Source organism: Saccopteryx bilineata, chromosome 6 (genome assembly GCF_036850765.1).
Source record: "Saccopteryx bilineata isolate mSacBil1 chromosome 6, mSacBil1_pri_phased_curated, whole genome shotgun sequence".
In the NCBI taxonomy this organism is placed as follows: Eukaryota; Metazoa; Chordata; class Mammalia; order Chiroptera; family Emballonuridae; genus Saccopteryx; species Saccopteryx bilineata.
This window is the reverse complement of record NC_089495.1, coordinates 13,231,099-13,250,567: the sequence shown is the minus strand read 5'-3', so window position 1 is coordinate 13,250,567 and position 19,469 is coordinate 13,231,099. Positions and strand designations below refer to the sequence as shown.

Genomic DNA, 19,469 nt, shown 5'->3' with positions numbered 1-19,469 from the left:
CCATGTAAAGAAGCAAGTAATGATTACACAGCCAAAAAGGTAAGGTGTAAGTATACCTTATTACAGAGGTAGAAAAAAAGATGTTATAAACTTTAAATTTGCATTTACTGTATTTCTGTTTTCATTCTAAAAATGACATTTTTTTTTTTTTGGCATTTGTAATTTTCTTAAAACGGTCCCTTACACTGTGTGAACTTCAGACTCCATAAGCCTGGATCTACCCTTGGTTGCCATTGATCACATGTGAATAGTTAGAAAAATGTGTCTAATTCAACAACTGAGTGCCAATGATGTGTAAATACTATGCTGGGTCCTTCAGAGCAGTGTGGTTTATGAAGATTAACGGGCACTTACAGTTTCATGGGAGAGACAGGTCACTGCCTAATGTATTAATAGATGTAGTCTCAAAATAAATTGAGTGGCAAAGACCCAACCATGGATACTGACCCTTTTTTCCTTCCTTCATTCCCTCTTTCTTTCTTGCTTGCTTGCTTTTTTTAGTTGAGAGGAGGGGAGATAGTGAAGCAGACTCCTGCATGCACCCCAACCAGGATCCACCTGGCAACCCCATATGTGGGCAATGCTGGAGTGCTGACCTATTTTTAGCACCTGAGGCTAATGCACTCCAATGGAACCATCCTCAGCACCTGGGACCACACTCAAACCAGTTGAGCTGTGGGAGAAGAAGAAGGAGAGGGAGAGGGAGAGGGAGAGGGAGAGGGAGAGGGAGAGGGAGAGGGAGAGGGAGAGGGAGAGGGAGAGGGAGAGGGAGAGGGAGAGAAGGGAGATAGGGAAGGGGGGAAGGAGAAGCATATGGTGATTTCTCCTGTGTGCCCTGACTGGGAATCAAACCTAGAACGTCCAGATGTTGGGCCGATGGTCTACCACTGATCCACTGAACAGAACCCCCAACCCTTTCTTTAATCATTCACTTATCAAGACCTGGAGTTAAAAGTACAGTGGCCATTACTCACTGATGTGCCTGTACTTCAGATGCTCATGCTCAAAAGCAATAGATATAGAAGATCAATAATAATTACAACTTTGCACTTGGCCATCACAAGTGGAAGCTTTAAAGACAAGGCCATAGTCAACCTGCCCCTCAACATGTCCCAAAAAGGATTTTGACTGCCTTTAGCTTCTCTAGAAGATTGATCAATCAGTTTTAGTCAAGTGCAGATTTGGATCTAGCCAGAATTAGACACAAAATTTTAATCAAGCCAAAAATGTAATGGAGTGAGAACAACTTGAAAAGAGACTCAAAGCTCCATTAGGAATCTGCTCTGCTGCAACTTCCAAGGGGCTCTTGTTCTCTTGGCTCAAGAGAAAGTAGAAGAGCAGTCTGTTTCCTCCTGAGTCTCAAAACGGAATCCCCAGCCATGGAATCTGAACCTCCACTTAATGAGAAAACTGAGGCCATGGCCGTCCGTCCTTGCAACATCCTTCTGTTAGGTTATTATTATAGGAATAAGACTATTATTATGATAATGAGATGACTATTATTCCTGTCTTACAGAGGATGAAATAGGGCTTAATGCAGAGTATCCCAACTCCCAAACCTGTGTTCTTAACCACTGTGCATCCAAGTCTCTATCTGATGGTCACAGGACAGTCCCACAAATTGTGAAACTTTTTGAAATGATTAGGGATTATTTTTTTTTATGTGTTAGTACTTGAAGGGACCTGAGAAAATAGTCTAGCCCCCTTATTCCCAGGGGAGAAACCTGGGTTTCCGGGGAATAAAGTTGCCTCTGCCGGAGGGGCGGGCAACTGGTTGTGGTCCCTGGTTGCGGCTTTCCCACTCCGGAACTGTCAGTCATCGGCACGGAGAGCTGGAACCCAGGGACAGGCATGCGATCGGGAGAAAAGTGTTTTGGAGTGGGGAGGGATAAGGCAAGAGGGGCCAATGACAATTGTCACATGTTGTAGGTAAACTGTGTCCCCCTCCCCTCCAATTTTATATGTTGAAGTTATAACCCCCAGTATCTCAGAATGTGATGTTGTTTGGAGGCAACCAAGTTAAAACGAGGTCAGGAGGGTAAACCTTAATATAATATGACTGGTGTCCATATAAGGAGAAATTTGGACACAGACACATATACAGGGAAAACCGCATGAGGATACATAAAGGAAAAGATGACCATTCACAAGCTGAAAAGAAAGGCCTGGGACAGATTCTTCCCATAGAGCTTTCAGGAGGAACCAGCTCTGTTCACTGTTGATTTTAAATCTAGACGCTGGAACTATGAGACAATAAATTTCTGTTGTTTAAGCCACCCAGTTTGTGGTACTTGTCACGGCTGCCCTAGCAAAGTAATACCCCACCGAACTTGGGGTGCGCCTGAGCGGGCACCGGGGCTGCAGGACAGGTTGGAGAAGTAAGAGGGAAAAGGAGAGGCTAAAATGATGAAATCTTGGGTGGGCAGAAAGAGACCTGGGCAGAGAAACCAAGGACCAGCCAAGTGGAAACCAATAAAAATGAAAGTGGAGTCCATTTCTTCTTTTACATGAAGAGTCTAGGTCTGGACGATCCGGATTTAGAAGGGCATCTAGGAGAACTAAACTGCTCCAGAGCCATTGGAGTGTGCCCCCTACACACACACACCCGCACTGTACCATGGTGCCTGCATACCATGGGGGCAACAATTGCTGCGCCCTTGTTCAAATACTCTGGGAAGTGAGAAAAGCCCAGGGAAAATCCTTAGGATATTGTTGGCTGGAGTCAACTTGAGTATGCTTGATTGAGCACAGTCATCCCTCGGTATCAGTGGGGGAGTTTCCATGACCTCCAGGGTACCAAAGTCTGTGGATGCTCAAGTCCCTTATATAAAATGGCACAGTGTCTACATATAACCTATGTACAGCCTCTCATATACTTTAAATCAACTCTAGATTATCGATACCTAATATATACATGGTAAATGCTATGTAAATAGTTATTATGCTGTATTGTTTAGGGAATAATGACAAAAAAGAAAGTCTGTATTTTTTCAATACAGATGGACCCAGCAACAACCTTTTTTCCCTCCTGAATATTTTAAATCCCCGGTTGACTGAATCTGCTGAACTTTCAGTTTCTCATCTATAAAAGGCGATTAATGGCAACACCCACCTATAAAGTTAAGAAATTCAGTAAGATAAGTGAAGAGTTTCAATAAACGGTTATCTGCCTTTACCAGAGGGGTGCATAGTAACGAGAATTCTTCTCATGACTCGTGCAAATCAGAACTAGATAACAGCTCTCCACCTTATACCGGGCACAAGCACCACTCACTGCAACTGGGGACCACCATTATTAGAGGGCAAGGCTGGCAGGCCTCAGGAGCCAAGAGGAACAATGACATTTGGGATGCCAGCCTGAAAACAGATTGCATTGGCCTCTGAAAACCACCAAATGGCTATCACATGGACGCAGAACCCCTGAAAACTGCACAGCAAGGGCTCGGCGGCTGAATACCGCTCTTGAGCAACCTCGAGCCTGCCTTCTGCTCTAACTCCACACGGCCGATTAGCCCCCGGTTGCTTCATGCCCAGGGCATTGCAGAAGTCCACAGCAGTATTCCCGGCCATGGATTGTGGCAAAACCCCATGTAGGGACCGTGGTGAAATCGGGTTAAAAGAGGTCCCGCACGTCGGTGCCAAAGCAAATAGGAAAAGAAAGCTCTCCAGCCGCCAGGGCCCCTTTTGCAGAACCCCCTGCTAGCCAAGGAGCAGGGCACGCCGCGGTGGGTGAAGATGCGAGTGTCTCCAGGCCCACGCGGCTCCGAGGACCCCGGGGTGGGCGGGGCTCCTGGGGTGAGGCATCACAATTTACCCTTTGCCCTTCCTCAGATTCGTTACGAAATCCCAGAGAAGTTCAGGAGATCCTAGCTGCGTTCGCTAGCGGATGCCGGGTAACCACCCGCTCACCGCCCGCTGACAGTCCAGACAGCACCTGGAACGCCGCGCCGCTGGGACGCCGGGCACGCGGCGGGGGCGGGGCCTCGTGTGAGCGCGCGAGGGGCGGGGCCTGGGCGCCGGGGCGGGGTCGGGGGCGGGGCGAAGGCGGCAAGCGCACAAACATCGGCCCGCCTCCATGGCAGCGGAGGCTGGTGCGCAGCCAGCGCACAGAGGTGACCGCGGCGCCTTTAAATAGCATCCGGAGCAAGCGCAGGGCAGGCAGTGGTCTGCTGTGACAGCCGGCGGCGTAACGGCCCGGCCAGCCGAGGAGGTGAGTGCTCCTGCCGCCCGGAGCCCCGCGCGTACCCGCCGCGGCGCCCGTGGGCTCGGCAGCCGGGCCGGTGGGCTCGGCGGCGGGGCCGGGCTGAGGCTGTCCCGCCGGCCCGAGCCCGGGAGGCGGTGGTCACAGCGGAGGCGCCGGAGCCGCAGCCCGGTTCTCCGGGACGTTCCGCTTTTCCGGCCTCTGCCCTGCGGCTGCCCTGCTTGCGGCAGCGGAGGCCTCGGTGCCGCCGCCGCTTCCTGTGCCTGAGCTGGGGATGCCCGCGCGGGCGTGGGGCTGCTTAACGGCGGGGTCCGGGGGACGTGCGCCGCGGGGTCGGCCCCTTGTTTGTGCGGCTCCGGGGACCCGCTCGGCCTGGGCGAGCCCGTGCTTCAGATGCAAAGAGATGACCCCGGGAGGTCGGTGTCGGTGGGCTCTCGGCCACGGGCATCCCTCCTGCTCCCGTGGCAAGGCTTTGGAGGTGCGCTCGAACCGCGCGTGGCAGCATCAGAGCCTGACTGCCCTCCTACCTCGGTGTGACGGTGGCCCCTGCGTGGAGCGCTTGCGGGAGGGTCAAATGCAGCATCAAAAGCCGGTTGCGATTTGCGGAATCTTGGCGGTGTCTCAGGAGGAGTGCCGGTAGCCTCTGCACAGAGCCATGATGCAGCCATTGATTTACAGTCCGGCTTTTTTTTTTTTTTTTAAATAAGCAGAGATGATATCTATTACATGGCATCGTAGACGGAGAGTTCTAATAGATGACTTGAGTGAACAGTGTAGTAGAATCAAGAGACAGGTGCTCCGGGTAATCGGTGTCATTCATTACATACCCCTCCCCACCCCACTCACTTTCAGGGTTATGGAGCTTAATACAGACTATCATACAAGTGCTCTTTGTCTTTTAAATTTAAGACTTTTAAGCTTCTCGTGTGTGCAGGAATATCCAAGTGCCCCCACTGTCAAAACCCTTCTTTTTATTTACTGACATTTGCATAGAGTGAGAGAAGCTGGTTCAATCTCGCAGTTTCTGACCGATTTCACGTAGGTTATCCCAATGCGAACAATTATTTTTAAACACAAACAAACAAGGCCAGTCGAAAACTTGTTGTTGATTCTGCATTTCCAGGTGGAGGTGGCCGGTTAGACTGGGTTAAAACTTGAGTTGGGAGGTGGCTGTCAGCTTTGGGTGTGCTTCAGAAGGTGGAACTTCTAAAGGAACCTTTGTTAACCATCACTATGGTTCTATATTGTTCTGACTCAACTGGGAGAATCCTTTCTCCACCTGAAACTGGACTCCTCATTTGTGAAAGGACTGCATCAGATGAAAGTATTTCAGGAGCTAAAATTCTAGAGTAGAAAAAAAAAGATCCTTAAAAGCAGCATGCCTGATACCTCCTTCTCTCCCTTAAAATAGTACAGACATATTATATATTATAGACCATATACTATAGACTTCTGTTTTCTGCATTTATTGTAAATAGAAAAGACTTCTTAGAAAGAAAATCACCCTTCCCCCACAATTATAAGTATTTTCATCTTGTCTCCATTATGCATATTTTTATTATTATAGGCAGCCTGATGAAAGAGAAACCCCTGGGCTTTTTAAATGTTGGCACTTAAGAGATAGATAATGGTGACAAAGGCAGGGAGGGGTGGGTATCTATTTTGTTTTTTATGAATACTGTATTTATTTATTTATTTATTTATTTTATTCATTTTTAGAAAGGAGAGAGAGGGAGAGAGAGAGAGAGACAGAAAGAGAGAAAGGGGGGAGAAGCAGGAATCATCAATTCCCATATGTGCCTTGACTAGGCAAGCCCAGGGTTTCAAACCGGCGACCTCAGCATTTCCAAGTTGACGCTTTATCCACTGCGCCACCACGGGTCAGGCTGGGTGGGTATCTATTTTTACTATCCAGGTGGAGTTTTCATAGGTAAGCCTGCTCTTGGATGACATTTGGAATGACTGAAAGTATACCAGCTGGCCAGTGTCATGCTTAAAGGTCCAGGTCTGGCTCCATCTCTGGCTTTAATGTAGCTCTGTGGGAAATGGTTGTGTGTTTGGGAGGGGCTGGGAAAGATCACATTGTCTTGTCATCACAGCTTGGAATTTCCCCTTCTCTCTTTCTTAAAGTTTCACTTTTCTGGAAAGAGCAAGACTATCGGAATAGTAGTAATTTCTAGATGTTGATACTCAGTAACCGAAGAGAAATAGATACCATTGCCGCTTAAAACATATGTCTGTTGTTCTTTTGCATTTACTTTCTCTTATAACCGAATTCTGTTAAGTTAAATCCATTGATGTTTTATGAAAGGTCTTATTTGGTAGACCCCATAAATTAGATCAGTGTGTTACAAAGTACAAAAGTACTACTTTTTTAAGGCAGCTCAAAACTGTTGGTGTTTGAAGACCACTTCATGCCTCACTCCCTGATAGGCCATAGTTAGTCGGGCACTCAAGATGCCAGAGTTCTTACTGAGCATTGCCATCCAGCAGGTGGTCAGACAAACACATAAGGGTCCCTCGGACACGCCTGAAGAGTAGGTCTCAGTGAACAGAACTGATATGAAGCTGCCAGTACTTGACTTTGAGTTTCAACATTCTGGTACTTAAAGGGGCTTCTCTAAGAGCTTCTAAAGAAATACAAGCCCTGAAGTAGTCGCTGGACTTTACGAACTAGAAGTAGAGGCAATTTTATCCGTGTCGGTGGCTGCAGCTCTGAGGTTGTCACTGTATCTGCAGTTCCTTACCTAAAATGCTTAATGCCAACTCATGAGAAATTCTACTTTGTGTAAGCCCAAAGTGACACATAATTTAAACAATTGCCCATATGGCAAGAGAAAACTGTCACATAATCTGAGTTATGATCATTTTTCTGCTTTTTTACATCCTGGCATTTAGAAGTTCTTGAGTGTGTCAGAGATAGCACAGTATTCAGTTTGTTGTGACCTCCTTGGGGTCTGAAAGGGAGGAGAAAGCACGGCGGACCCTTCCTTGAAGCGGGGCTGGCGTGGAGAGGAACACATTCTGGGGACAGAGACTGGGGTGGAGCTCAGGACTCTGTCCCCTGTGCTGCTTGCCTCTGAAGAAGACATTCGACTGGGGTGGATGTCTGATCTCCTAAAAGCTAAGATTTCAAAACTGGTGGCTGAGTGTAGGTACCTGTGCTAATGTTCTTCACGAATCAGTTACCAGTCTTCAACTTTTAAAGGAAGACTTGAAAGCTCTCCAATATCTTAATCAAAACCGTTTGCCTTATAAAAGTTATATATAGTACATTATTTTATGTTATAATTTTATATTACATACTTTTTATATTATAAAAATATGTGCTTATTATAGAAAACTTGGGAACTATAAAAAATAAAGGTATTTAAAGAGATTCAATCTATTAACTTTTTTGTGTATTTTCTTTTTGTTTCTCTAAACAATTTTTTAATTTGAGCATATTTTTTCATTGAAGATAACAATTTTGCTAATTTAATTTTAACTACCTAAATTATATTGTGCACATTTTTTCCATGTTTTACTGTCTCATTTAGAAATTAGGGCACATTCTGCTTTAAATGATTTGAAAATTATTTTTATTAAGTAATGGTTTTAATGGACTTTGGGGTTCATGTGTTCCATTCAGAAGCTGTTTAGTAAAGATTTCATGGTTTGTAAAGATAAGTGGAAAGAAGTCAGGGCATTGACGGAGGAAATTTGAAGTGACTTTTCACCCCATTGCCCCATGTATTATCTGCCTGTTTGCACAGTTTTGGCCCTTTGCCCTTGGGTTTGTTGAGGCAGAGAGGTCCCTAATATATAAGGCCAAATGCACTGTATATGTTCATTCCTTTATTAACCAGAAAGGGAAGGTTGCTATAGGAACCCTTTTCTCCCTCAAGGCTCCGCCATTACCTGTAGATTAGCACCGTGTCGGCTGACTGCAATGGTGGCTGCCAGCCGAGCATGGGCAGCTCAGGACCCCACAGATGATGAGAGTAGCAGACAGTAGCAGGCCCTGTTCTTGGGCTTCCAAGGTGCTTGCTCGGAGTCTTCCCAGCAACCTGGTAGGTTAGGTCCTACTATTCTCCATATTTTATGAAAGACAAAAGAGCAGGTGTAGAGATTAGGTCACCCAACCAGGATTTGAACCGAGGCTGTCTGGCTTCAGGGCCAGAGCTACTGCTTGTTTGGGTCTTCCAGGTTAGCCAGCGGGCGACAAGACCGAGGACAGAGCTGGTCCTCTCTGGTGTCACGGCTCCTTCATTTCTCCCTGTCTCATTTACATGCTGTCTTGGACCCCCGGAGTGCTGAAAAGGACAACAGATTTTGAATCAGCTTGGTTCAGTGAGTGACCAACTGCTTAACAGCTGCAACTTTCTAAAGAATTAAAGAGTGAAAGGCTTTGCCGGCTCTGGACGGTTCTGTGAGACTGGAGAACCATTGAGATCCATGATCGGTGAACTGTGAGCGGAAGGAAGAGCGTGGGGTGGGTGGGAGCAGGGACCCAGGCTCAGCAGGGATAGGGGAGTGTCACTCACTGAGGAAGGAGATCCGCCTCACCGTGGCACACAGGTTTGCTTTCTGCTGCATACCATGTTTAGTTTTGTTTTTTACCAGAAACAGACCTTCTCAACCAGTTCTAAATTATGCTTAAAACTTTTAACAGACAAGAGGACAGAATGGAGACTTTTCAGGGTCTGAAGGTGCAGTGGTATCACCTAGTTCCGTGATGGCGAATCTATGACACGCGTGTCAGCACTGACACGCGTAGCCATTTTCGATGACACACGGCCGCATACCAGAGAAGTATGGGGCCGCATGCCGAGAAGGACGGTTCATCCTCGGCTCCTGCATGGCCAGGTGCAGTAGCCTAGGATAAAACATTTGCTGTAGTGTAGACACTCTGTGCTGGAGGTCTGTAGGCCAAAACAACAGGACTCCGGCACAGAGCATCTAGTTCTGGGACTTGTGGTTAGGCTGTTAGGGGATCTTTGACCTCACTTCTGGCCGGCGGAGCAAGGAGCAGCGGAATGCTGTGGGGGACACATCTCTGGGGGCCCTGCGATCGCCATTACCAGCAACCACATAACCACAGCACCATCATCCAATCCACTGTTCTGGGGTGTCCTGGATTTCTATTGTAATTGACCATCAATCCTGAGATAAGTGAGGGGGAGGCTGCGAGAGGCGAGGGCCTGTGCTATGGGTGCCATTTCCCACCATTAGAAATAGCGGCAGTCATCTTAATTTACATAAGATGCAACTTGCAGAATTTCAAGACAGCATCTGGGCTCAGGTGTTTGTCAACTTGAGGTCAAAGCTTGAGAATCTGGAAAGGTGCCGCTTGGAGAATCAAGAGGAGTGCCACTACGAACAGGAAATTTGGAGTGCCTGGAACCGATTACCAGACACTTTTAGCACCCTGAAAAATATAGCAATGGCTTTACTCACAATTTTTCCCTCTATGTACTTTTGTGAGACCTTATTCTCAGCATTAAATAATATCAAAACCAACAAAAGAAACAGATTGACAGATGAAGTTAGTAGCGCTTGCTTGGGCTTGAAGTGTACAAAATACCAACCTTCAATTGAAGATTTAGCCAATGAAATTCAGCAACAAAAAAGTCACTAGTAGGCAGGTGAGTTAAAGAATTCCCCCTCCCCCTCACTTATCTTAGTTCATGGCACCCCACACAAGTTAAATAATATCAAGACCAACAAAAGAAACCGACTGACAGATGAACAAAGAATTCACTAAGCAGGCAAGTTAAAAAATTAGTTTTTGGTTTATTAAATACAGTTATATATTACAATTATACATTTTTGTTATTTAAACTATAAATATTGCAAAATTAGGTTTTTTTCTCGAAGTGACACAGCACCTGAGTTATGCTCAGTTTTTTGGCGAATTTTGACACACCAAGCTCAAAAGATTGTCCATCACTGACCTAGTTAGTAGTTATGGCCTTTTTCTCCCAGCACAATTGTAGGCGGAACCCCAATGTACAGAATAATTAAAAGCAAGGGTGCCATGGTTGCCGAAGGCCCGGGGATGGGAACCCCAGATCACACAGAAACGAGAGCACTTCCGACCAGCCCCAGCCTCCCAGAACACTCAGACAGCCTGGCTCACACACTTGACCGCTGCAGTCACTGGTGCAGGAGGCGGGGTGCCTCATCTTACACATCCTGTGCCCCTCAGGCCATGACACGCAGTGGAGTTTATTCCTGAGTGCTGTGTCTGTTTGAGGAATCGCTGGACCTTGATTTCATCTTTGATCTGTGCCCTGAAACCCAGAGAGTTGGCAGGTTCTGCTTATTCTAACTTACTCTCGGTGCCAGATTGCCCCACACCTCCCACTTCTCCGTCATTCTCAATGTGATCGTCCAGACCCAGAGTCTGTCACCTCTAGTGTAGACAGCAAAGGCCCTCAGTTAAAAGAAGAGGGGGAGGGCCCTGGCCGGTTGGCTCAGTGGTAGAGCTTCAGCCTGGCGTGCAGGAGTCCCGGGTTCTATTCCCGGCCAGGGCACACAGGAGAAGCGCCCATCTGCTTCTCCCCCCCTCCCCCCCCCTCCTTCCTCTCTCTCTCTCTTCCCCTCCCACAGCCAAGGCTCCATTGGAGCAAAGTTGGCCCGGGCACTGAGGATGGCTCCATGGCCTCTGCCTCAGGCACTAGAATGCCTCTGGTTGCAACAGAGCAATGCCCCAGATGGGCAGAGCATCGCCCCCTGGTGGGCATGCCAGGTGGATCCCGGTCGGGCGCATGTGGGAGTCTGTCTGACTGCCTCCCCAATTCCAACTTCAGAAAAATACCAAAAAAAAAAAAAAAAAAAAAAAAGAAGAAGGGGAGGATGATGACTTTTTCTAATATAGAGCTCTGATCAATCCCTCCTCTGGGCCCTGACCGGTTGGCTCAGTGGTACAGCATTATCCCAGCATGTGGATGTCTTAGGTTCAATTCCCAGTCAGGGCACACAGGAGAAATGACCATCTGCTTCCCCAACCCCTAACCCTCCCCCTTCTCTCTCCCTCTCTCTCTCCCTCCCCCACCTCCTGCAGCCATAGCTCGATTGGTTCAAGTGCATCAGCCCCGGGTGCTGAGGATGGCTCCCTAGAGCCTCCATCTCAGGTGCTAAAAATAGCTCAGTGTGTGCATCGCCCCAGATGGGCAAAGCATTGGCCCCAGACGGGGGTTATTGGGTGGGTCCCAGCTGCGGCATATGCAGAAGTCTGTCTCTCTATCTCCCCTCCTCTCACATGGAAAAGAAGGAAAAAAATTCAATCCCTTCTCTGCCCAGAAGCCAGCCAGTATTCTTCTGTGAGGTCCCAAGTCTTCATTTAGCTTGGCTCTCAGGGCTTCTAGGGTCTGGTTCCAACCTAGTTCCCATGCATCCCAAATTACCACATGCTGGGACCTTTGGAGCACAGAGTCTGGTGACACAGGGTTCAACCAAGGTCTCTGTAGCCGAAGACTGTGTATGTGAGCTCTCTCCCCTACCTGACCTGCCTGCCTCTGTCCGGAGGGCTTTCTGGGCCCTGTGTGCCTACCTCTATCTGTCAGCCACGATATCCCTCATCCTACTCGTTTTTCTCACGGCCCTGGTCCTCAGAGGCTCTGTCTTGGAGCCACTCACTGTCCTCGGACTGCAAAGCACCCTCTGGAACCCCTGGTTGACATTCAGAGGGGCTGCGCCAGCAGACACACTGGTGGCTAAAATGTTGAAATACTGCCATATTGGTTCGAAGATAGGCCCCAGCCCTACTTCAAACAGTGGGGGGCCAGTGCCTGGCCTGCCGGGGATCTGAACCTTGTTGTTCCCGCTGGTTGATACCTGGCTACACTGGTTAGTCGGTGTTTAGAGTAGCACCCCTCCCTCTGTCCTTCATGTGACTCTTCAGGTGTGCATATCTTGCGTCCCCAGCTGAACACCCAGCCACACTTCAAGCTGAGCCAGTCCTAGTCGTAGTCTCAAAGAGACCTTGTCCTGGCTTCCCAGCAGCGTCTGGCATGAGACCTTACTGTTAGCGAGCTCTTCCTACGGTCTGCGAGCATTCCGATGCTCGATGTCCCTAGAAGGGTCACTGACAAAAATACAGGTTTAAGTGTTCCAGGTTTGTATGTTGTGATGCTGGGCAGAGCTGGCGCCCTAGAGCACAGCCTGTGCTTCCCTGGGCTGCACTGTGTGTTGGGGTGCTCCTGCCAGGCTCTTCTGGTTGTGTTTGAGCTGCAGGTAGTGTGGGCTTTATAGGATGTGTGTACGTGGGGGTGGGGGGCGATCAGTCAAGTTCTTGATCATCTTACATAACTGGACTGTGGCCTTCCTTCACCTGGTATTCCTACCCAAGGTCATACCTTGTTTCTGGGCCTCTAGTAAAACGGTCAAAATACTGCAGGACAGTGACAGACGTTGTGCCTCAGGCAAGCTTCTGAGGCAGCCAGTGAGGAGCTGGCAGGGACCTTGCCCGTCCGGCCTTCCAGGCAGCCACCCCACAGAGGACGGGACCAGGACCCAGAGGGGGCAGCCGAGCCGCCGGAGACAGGCTCAGCTCTGAAGACAGGGCCAGTCTGTGTTCTTCTCTCCCAACAGGTGCCGGAGATAAACACCAGGAGGCCCGGAGCTCTCCTGTGTTCAGGAAAGCCGGAGGTCCTGGGCCAGGACGCAGGATCTGGAGTTGCGGGGTCCCTGAGACAGACCCCCTTGGGGCCCAGAGCCTGCTGCGGCCCAGGGGCATGATTCTCCTTCCTCTGGAGCGCTGGCCCAGGCTCCCTGGCCAGGTGGCAGTCACTGGCAGTGACCTGCCCTCCTCAGCCAACTTCTCTCCTTCGTGGGGTGACGTTGAGTATCTTTCCTTGTCTCTCTCCCAGTTGGAGGTCAGTGTGCAGGCTTCGGTAGGCACTGTTCCTTTGCCCCAGGTGTGGCAGGCTTTTCAGGGCGCTCCAGTTTGTTTCATTCATTGCTGTCCATAGTTGGGAACTGCCCAAGACGCTAGCCAGGCCAGTGACCAGAGAGACGTCAGGTACCGCTCAGGAGCCTGAGGGGCGTCTCTACAGTGGCGTGTGCATGCCCCACGGTGGTGGGGTAGACAGCCCATTAGGGTGTAGCATGGATATGATAGAACTTCTATAGATACTTATTTTTAGCTTTCTTTTAAAATTTGTATCTGTGTTCTATCATGTTCGGAAAATATACATACATACCTTATATGTAAATGCACTTACAGATTAAGGCTGCACTTACTATTTTGGGTGCATTGTCAGAAGTTTGGGGAATAAGGAAATTATTTCCTTTTCTGCCAGCAGTGAGACAACAGAACTCTGAATGCCATTACTAGAAGGAGAGAATGCGCTTTGTCAGCTCAGGCATGGGAACTATTTTGTGAGTCTAGGCTGTGACTCTTGTTGCATTGGTCTCTGACTTCGGAAGAGTCAGGTTAAATACGGAGTATGCTTTGCTTTTAGACCCAAAACTTGGCAGTGTAGGAGCCTCATCAGGACAAGGATCTGATGATTTTCCCTGCCATTCTCTGTTGTGTCCCCGAGCCTGGAGCGGTGCCTCATATAGATCAGGTCTCAGTAGAGATTTGCGGTTTGAATATATGGATCTTCTTCTTGCAGATATGCGGGGTTGGCCACTCTACGTTGATATTTAAGCTGGCTTTCTTTGTGCCCTCTGTCGGTTTGGCATGATGCGGTCCCTGTGCCAGTCCCTGTCCCCACTGATGAGCTCTCAGGCTGCAGCAACGGGGCTGGAGGGGCCTTGCAAGTGTCACCCAAGTGCTCGGATATTCAGGATTTGCTTTAAAATCTTTTTTTTTTTTACATGGATACAAAATGAAACAATACTAGCAAATATTGATCGCTTCGGAAGCTGAAGCTGAGGTTATAGGTACATGGTGGTTTAGTATCCGGCTCTGTCTACTTTTGAATAGATTTGGAAATTTTCATAATAAAAGTTTAACCAAAATATAATGAAAACGGAGGTCTAGCCTGACCAGGGAGTGGTGCAGCAGATAGAGTGTCAGACTGGGATGCGGAGAACCCAGGTTCGAGACCCCAAGGTCACCAGCTTAATCACAGGCTCATCTAGCTTGAGTGTGGGATCATGGACATGACCCCATAGTCGCTGGATTGACCAGAAGGTCGCTGCCTTGAGCAAGGGGTCACTCGATCTGCTGGAGCCCCCCAGTCAAGGCACATATGAGAAAGCAACCAATGAACAACTAAGGTGCTGCAACGAAGAATTGATGCTTTTCATCTCTCTCCCTTCTTGTCTGTCTGTCCCTATCTGTCCCTCTCTCTGTCTCGCTCTCTGTCTCTGTCACACACACACACATAGACACACACACACACACACACACACACACACACACACGAAAATGGAGACCAAAACTGGTGTCACCCAAGTAGGTAATGGCCAGACTAGAACATCTTTTTTTCTTTCTTTCCCTCCTTTAAACACTGGCCTATTATCCTATAACTCTCGGCAGCTTGGTGGATTTGTTTTGCATTACGCTTCCCCCAGGGCCAGCCCCGCAGTCTTACAGTTACCTGAACGCTTGCTGTAATTCTAGCTCTCGTCCTGTGGTTGTCACCAACACCTGCCTGATCTCTCCTCATACAATGAACTAAACCCTGTTAACCTTTCCTCCATTTCACATGTTGCTTCCTCCAGCCCCACCGAGGTCTGGGGCGGAGCTGACAAAATTAAAGGTCATACGGGGTCCCAGGCTCCTGCAAGGCTCTTAGGTCATGAGGACACCGCACAGCCTAGGAGTGTTCTGTAGGTTCCGTTCACCTCTGCCTTTTCGGGTCACAGCAGTTCCCTGCTGGAGTGCGGAGCTGCCTGTGCTCTCTCTGGGCACTGGCCCATCTTTGTGTTCTGTCTCCCACTTACCCTGTTCTGCTCACCGTTTCTCTAGTTTTTCAGGCCCTGTGAAACCTTGATCTATTTTAAGAGGTGTAAGTAACTCTACCCAACCTGTGTCCCTTCAGACTGCTTACCCAGGTCACTGACATTTGATCTTGGTGACTTCTTCCAGCCATGTGGACTGAGACTCTTCTGCATCTCCCGCCCTGGGCCCCGCCCTGGCAGGGACCTGAGGGCTCCCTGGACGGCATGGCTACAGGGGACCAGCCTCCTGCAGCCAGCTGTGCCTTGGCCTGCAAACAGGGTGCTGGCCGGGGAGGGAGCGGGTTGTCCTTGGCCTCTGGCTTAGGACACTGCTGTTCCTAAGCCGCCTGCCCTGTGGCCTCCTCTTTGCTCCCTGCACCCCACCTGACCCTGCCTCCTCCCACCTGGCCTGCTCCCAGGGGCTCTGGGCCGCCTTCCTCAGCGCTGCAGCCCAGGCAGAGAGCCTTCTCCCGCCCCCGACGCCGGAACCCTGGCCTGCTCACATCCTCAGGGCTGACTCCTGCCTGTTGGGCTGGTCAGCTCCTGCAGGCACTGTGTCCTCCCCGATCTCCTGGGCTCAGTGAGGGCAGAGAAAGCCCTGCAGGCACTGTGTCCTCATGCCGATAGCCTCTGCTTACTAGGCACTAACTAGATTTTCCCCCTGTGATTTTTCAGAGCATTGTTTGATTCTTTGCAGTTGGCTCCGTTAAGTGACAGTTGCCCACATAGCTCATCAGTGGCCAACCCGGGGCAGATGGTGAGAGCTTAGATATGTGTTTTCTGGGAGGGGCTGGGTCCTCCTCTGTCATCCTGCTAGAAGGACAGGTTGCCACCCTTTCTGGAGCAGGTGGGAGACCCATTAATACCAGAAGGGAGGAGCCGACCTGACCTGGTTAGGGCTTCTTTATCTGGGAAATTTAAAAATCACAGCAAAGTACAGAGAAGAATGAAATAAGATGGAGCCTGTGTGCCCAGCACATAGAACTGATGGCTTTTCTCACATGCCCTGCTGTCACCGCGGGTTCTGGGGCTGGGTGGGTCCTGGCAGCCAGGATCCTGCAGCCGGCCAGCCCTCGCCTTCTCAAGCCTTGTCTAGGCAGTGGTGCGCCATAGGGTTGGTGAGGGACAGGGACAGCACATTCCTCAGTTCCCGCCCCTCTCTCTGTCCCCAAGGCCCCAGTGGCCACAGCAGAGAAGCTGACTCAAGATTTCATAGCTCATCGGGGCACAGCCCGTTTCTAGAACATAAGCTTTCTGCATTTGAGTCTAATACTCTTCCCATCTTTCTGTTCTGTCTCCTGTATTCATGACCAGAGATGAGTGGCTTTGGACAAAGGGCCCAGGACCCAGGTGTCTCCTGTGTGTGCAGTTTCTCAAACACGTGGACTTCCTCCTCCCAGTGGAGGAGAGTCCTGCCTACCTGGGTCCAGCTGTGACCATTGTGAAAGGACATTCATCCCCTTTCCTGGTACGTGGGTCTCTCTTCTCTTGGAGGCTCTTGGCTCAGGGTTGACTTTGGTTTATTACAGGCCAGGAAAAGTGGAGAGTCTCCTCTGGATTATTTTAGAGGCGACAGGACTTGTGTTTCCTTCTCTAGCTATTATCATAACAGGTTCTACTTGTATTGCCCAACACCCCCAGACCGTGGTGTCAAATTCTTTAGCATGCAGTCTTACAGATGTAATTATGACTCTTCCTATGCCAAATGTCACCTGGAATGGCATACCTTCATCCATCCAGGAGATGCGTGGGCAGCTTAACCTACAGAAGCCTCTGTGTCTTGGTTCTTGCAGAAGGGTGGGTTCAGCCAGGCCAGCAGGCGCCTCCTGTCTCCATCAGCTGCTGCAGAGCCCACTGGCTGAGGCCATCTTCTCTGTGCGCACATGGTCTCCTCTCTGGGTCCGACCAGGAAACATCCCTGCTTCATCACTGCAAACGAACAGAAATCACTAACAGTATTAAATCAAGACCAGCAGAAACATCTTCCTTCTCTTAGGAGTTTTTTGAATGAAAACATTTTCTCTTAAATCCACAGCAGTAAAATTTGACCTTGCTGTCACACACAGAGGCTTTTATATAGATATCCTCATTAGGCGCGTCCTAACTAAATATAATCTTCATCTTCCCAAGTGGATGTGCATGACAGGTCTTCGTGTCTATGTAGAAGAGAGAAGGCAGGAGAGCCAGATGGTTGTTGCTGCTATTTTTCCCCTTTTGGCTCTGGAGAATGTTGGGCAGGTCTGGTCTTCAGCATTCCTTACATCTCGGGTGGCCGCCCACCCGCACGCAGCCTCACCAGGGTCCTGCCCCACACTCCAGGCCCTGGGCTGCGTCTCTGGTCCGGAGGACTCTCTCTGACATAGGAAACTCACTTTCAGGAGTTGGGGGCCATCCCTGGCGGCATGCTCTGGGCTCGAGCCCTTCTCCTGGCATTTGCTGTTCTACTTAAGGAAATGATTTGTTTACTCCCTTCCCTTCCCTGTGGGCAAGCCTGTTCTGAACCAATCCACAGCCATAGGACTAAATGTACATCTGAGTGTCATGTTCTAGCCTTGAGCCCTTCTCCTGACATTTGCTGTTCTACTTAAGAAAATGATTTGTTCACTCCCTTCCTTCCCTGTGGGCAAGCTTGAATTCTTTTAAACTAATCTGCAGCCATAGGTCTAAATGTCTGTCTAAGTGTCTGCTAAGGAGAAGAGAGGACCCTTGTCCGTAGATGACCTTGGGTGACATGCGTAAGTGAAGCAGTTTGAGAAGTAATGGGCAGAGAGGAACAAGACTTCACATCAGTGTCTTGCAACCATCTTCCCTCCATCACTGGAAGCAGCCTCTCACTTCCTCCGCACACTGGCCCGCCACCACTCCGCAGGGCACAGAGGGGAATAGGGAGATTGGGGAATGTTTGAACACCCCTTTCTCCTCGCAGACTCCCTGTTCTATTAGTATGTCCTCCCCGGGCTCAGACCAGGGAATCGGTCAGAATCACAGACGGTCTCAGTAGATACGTGACTCAGTAAATGTTTGAAGTACCTGCTCTGGGCCAGGCACTGTGTCCGGCAGCAAGGCATACAAAGACGGCTGCGAAGGGCCCTGGCCCGGGGAGGGCAGGGAGGCGTCTGCAGGGAGAAGCATACACGCACCTGAGTGTAAAACAGGCCGTGCTGAGGGCCGCACGCAGTGACGTGTTCCTGCAGTTCAGGATTTCGTTACAGAAAGTGGCCTCTGACCTATCTGGGTAGGATCTGGACATGGAAAGCCGGGCCCGGGAATGCGCAGTGAGGAAGGGAACAGAAGAGAAGGATGCAGAGCCCAGGGAGAAGCAGGGGGACCCCCTGGGGGCTCCAAGGAAGGGCCGGAGCTCCAGGGGGAGCAGAGGTAGCAGGCACCCGTGGTCCTGCCTCCATGGCCGGGGGGAGACCGGGGCCCAGGGGCCAGCTTGCCCGGAGGAGCGTGGGCAGAGGATGGAACTTCTTCTCAGGCATAGAGGGGGCTTTCAGGACCCTGGAAAGGGACTGGGTGGAGTTCACAGATCTCCTTCCTGTCTCCCCTCCCCCTTCTCTTCCCTGTTCCATCATCATTCCCCCAGGCTCAGAAATGTAGCCCTCAGTTGTGTCTCTTTTTTCCATTTATATCCATCTGGTTACCAAATCCTGGTGTTTGTTTTTAACTGACAAAAAAGTCTTATTGTGGTAAAATATACATAACATAAAACTTGCCTATGTAGCCATTTTTAAGTGTATAATTCAAGGCATTAAGAATATTCCCGATGTTGTATGTCCTGCTCACAAACAATAGGGGATATTTTACTGCTTCGTACTCGTTTGGAAATATCCCCTAATGTTTGTGAGCAGTAGATTACCACTTTCTAGGTCTGTCATTTTCAGTATCCCTAACAGAAACTCTACCTGTGAAACAGTAACTCCTCCCTCCCCGCCCTGGCCACTTCTATCCCTGTCTCTATGAATGTGCCTATTCTAGGTCACATAAGTGGAATCATACAGTACTTGTTTTTTTGTGTCCGGCTTCTTTCACTTAGCATAACGTTTTCAAGTGTAAGCCATGGAGTAGCAAGGCATCAACATTTCCTTCCTTTTTTAAAGGCTGAATAACTGCATGCGCATTCACGTTTTGTTTGTCCCTTTACTCTGCGGATGGACGCTGGATTCATCCTGGCTTTCCTCGCTGTGTATCTTGGTCTTTTGTCATCCTGTACGTTGTCTCTCCCCCTTTTCCAGACTTGAATTTCTACGTGCCTGGGTCGTGGCTCTTGTCTCTGAAGGGCCGTAGGCTTTGGTTTCACGCCTGGGCTCCAGTCCTGTTCCTGTGTGGAGCTGGGGTGGGACATCGAACTTCTTGGCACAATTTCTCGATCTTTGAAATGAAGGTA

General features: G+C 49.5%; 1 protein-coding gene across 2 annotated transcripts in view; it reads left to right on the top strand.

Moving 5' to 3' along the window:
- Nucleotides 1-4,059: 4,059 nt before the first annotated feature.
- Nucleotides 4,060-19,469, top strand: part of ACSL1 (acyl-CoA synthetase long chain family member 1) — a 72,992-nt gene continuing 57,582 nt past the window's right edge. For both annotated transcript variants that reach the window (XM_066237827.1, XM_066237825.1), the window contains exon 1: nucleotides 4,060-4,210. The gene's annotated coding sequence lies outside the window, so the exon portion shown is untranslated. The remainder of the gene's footprint in view (nucleotides 4,211-19,469) is intronic.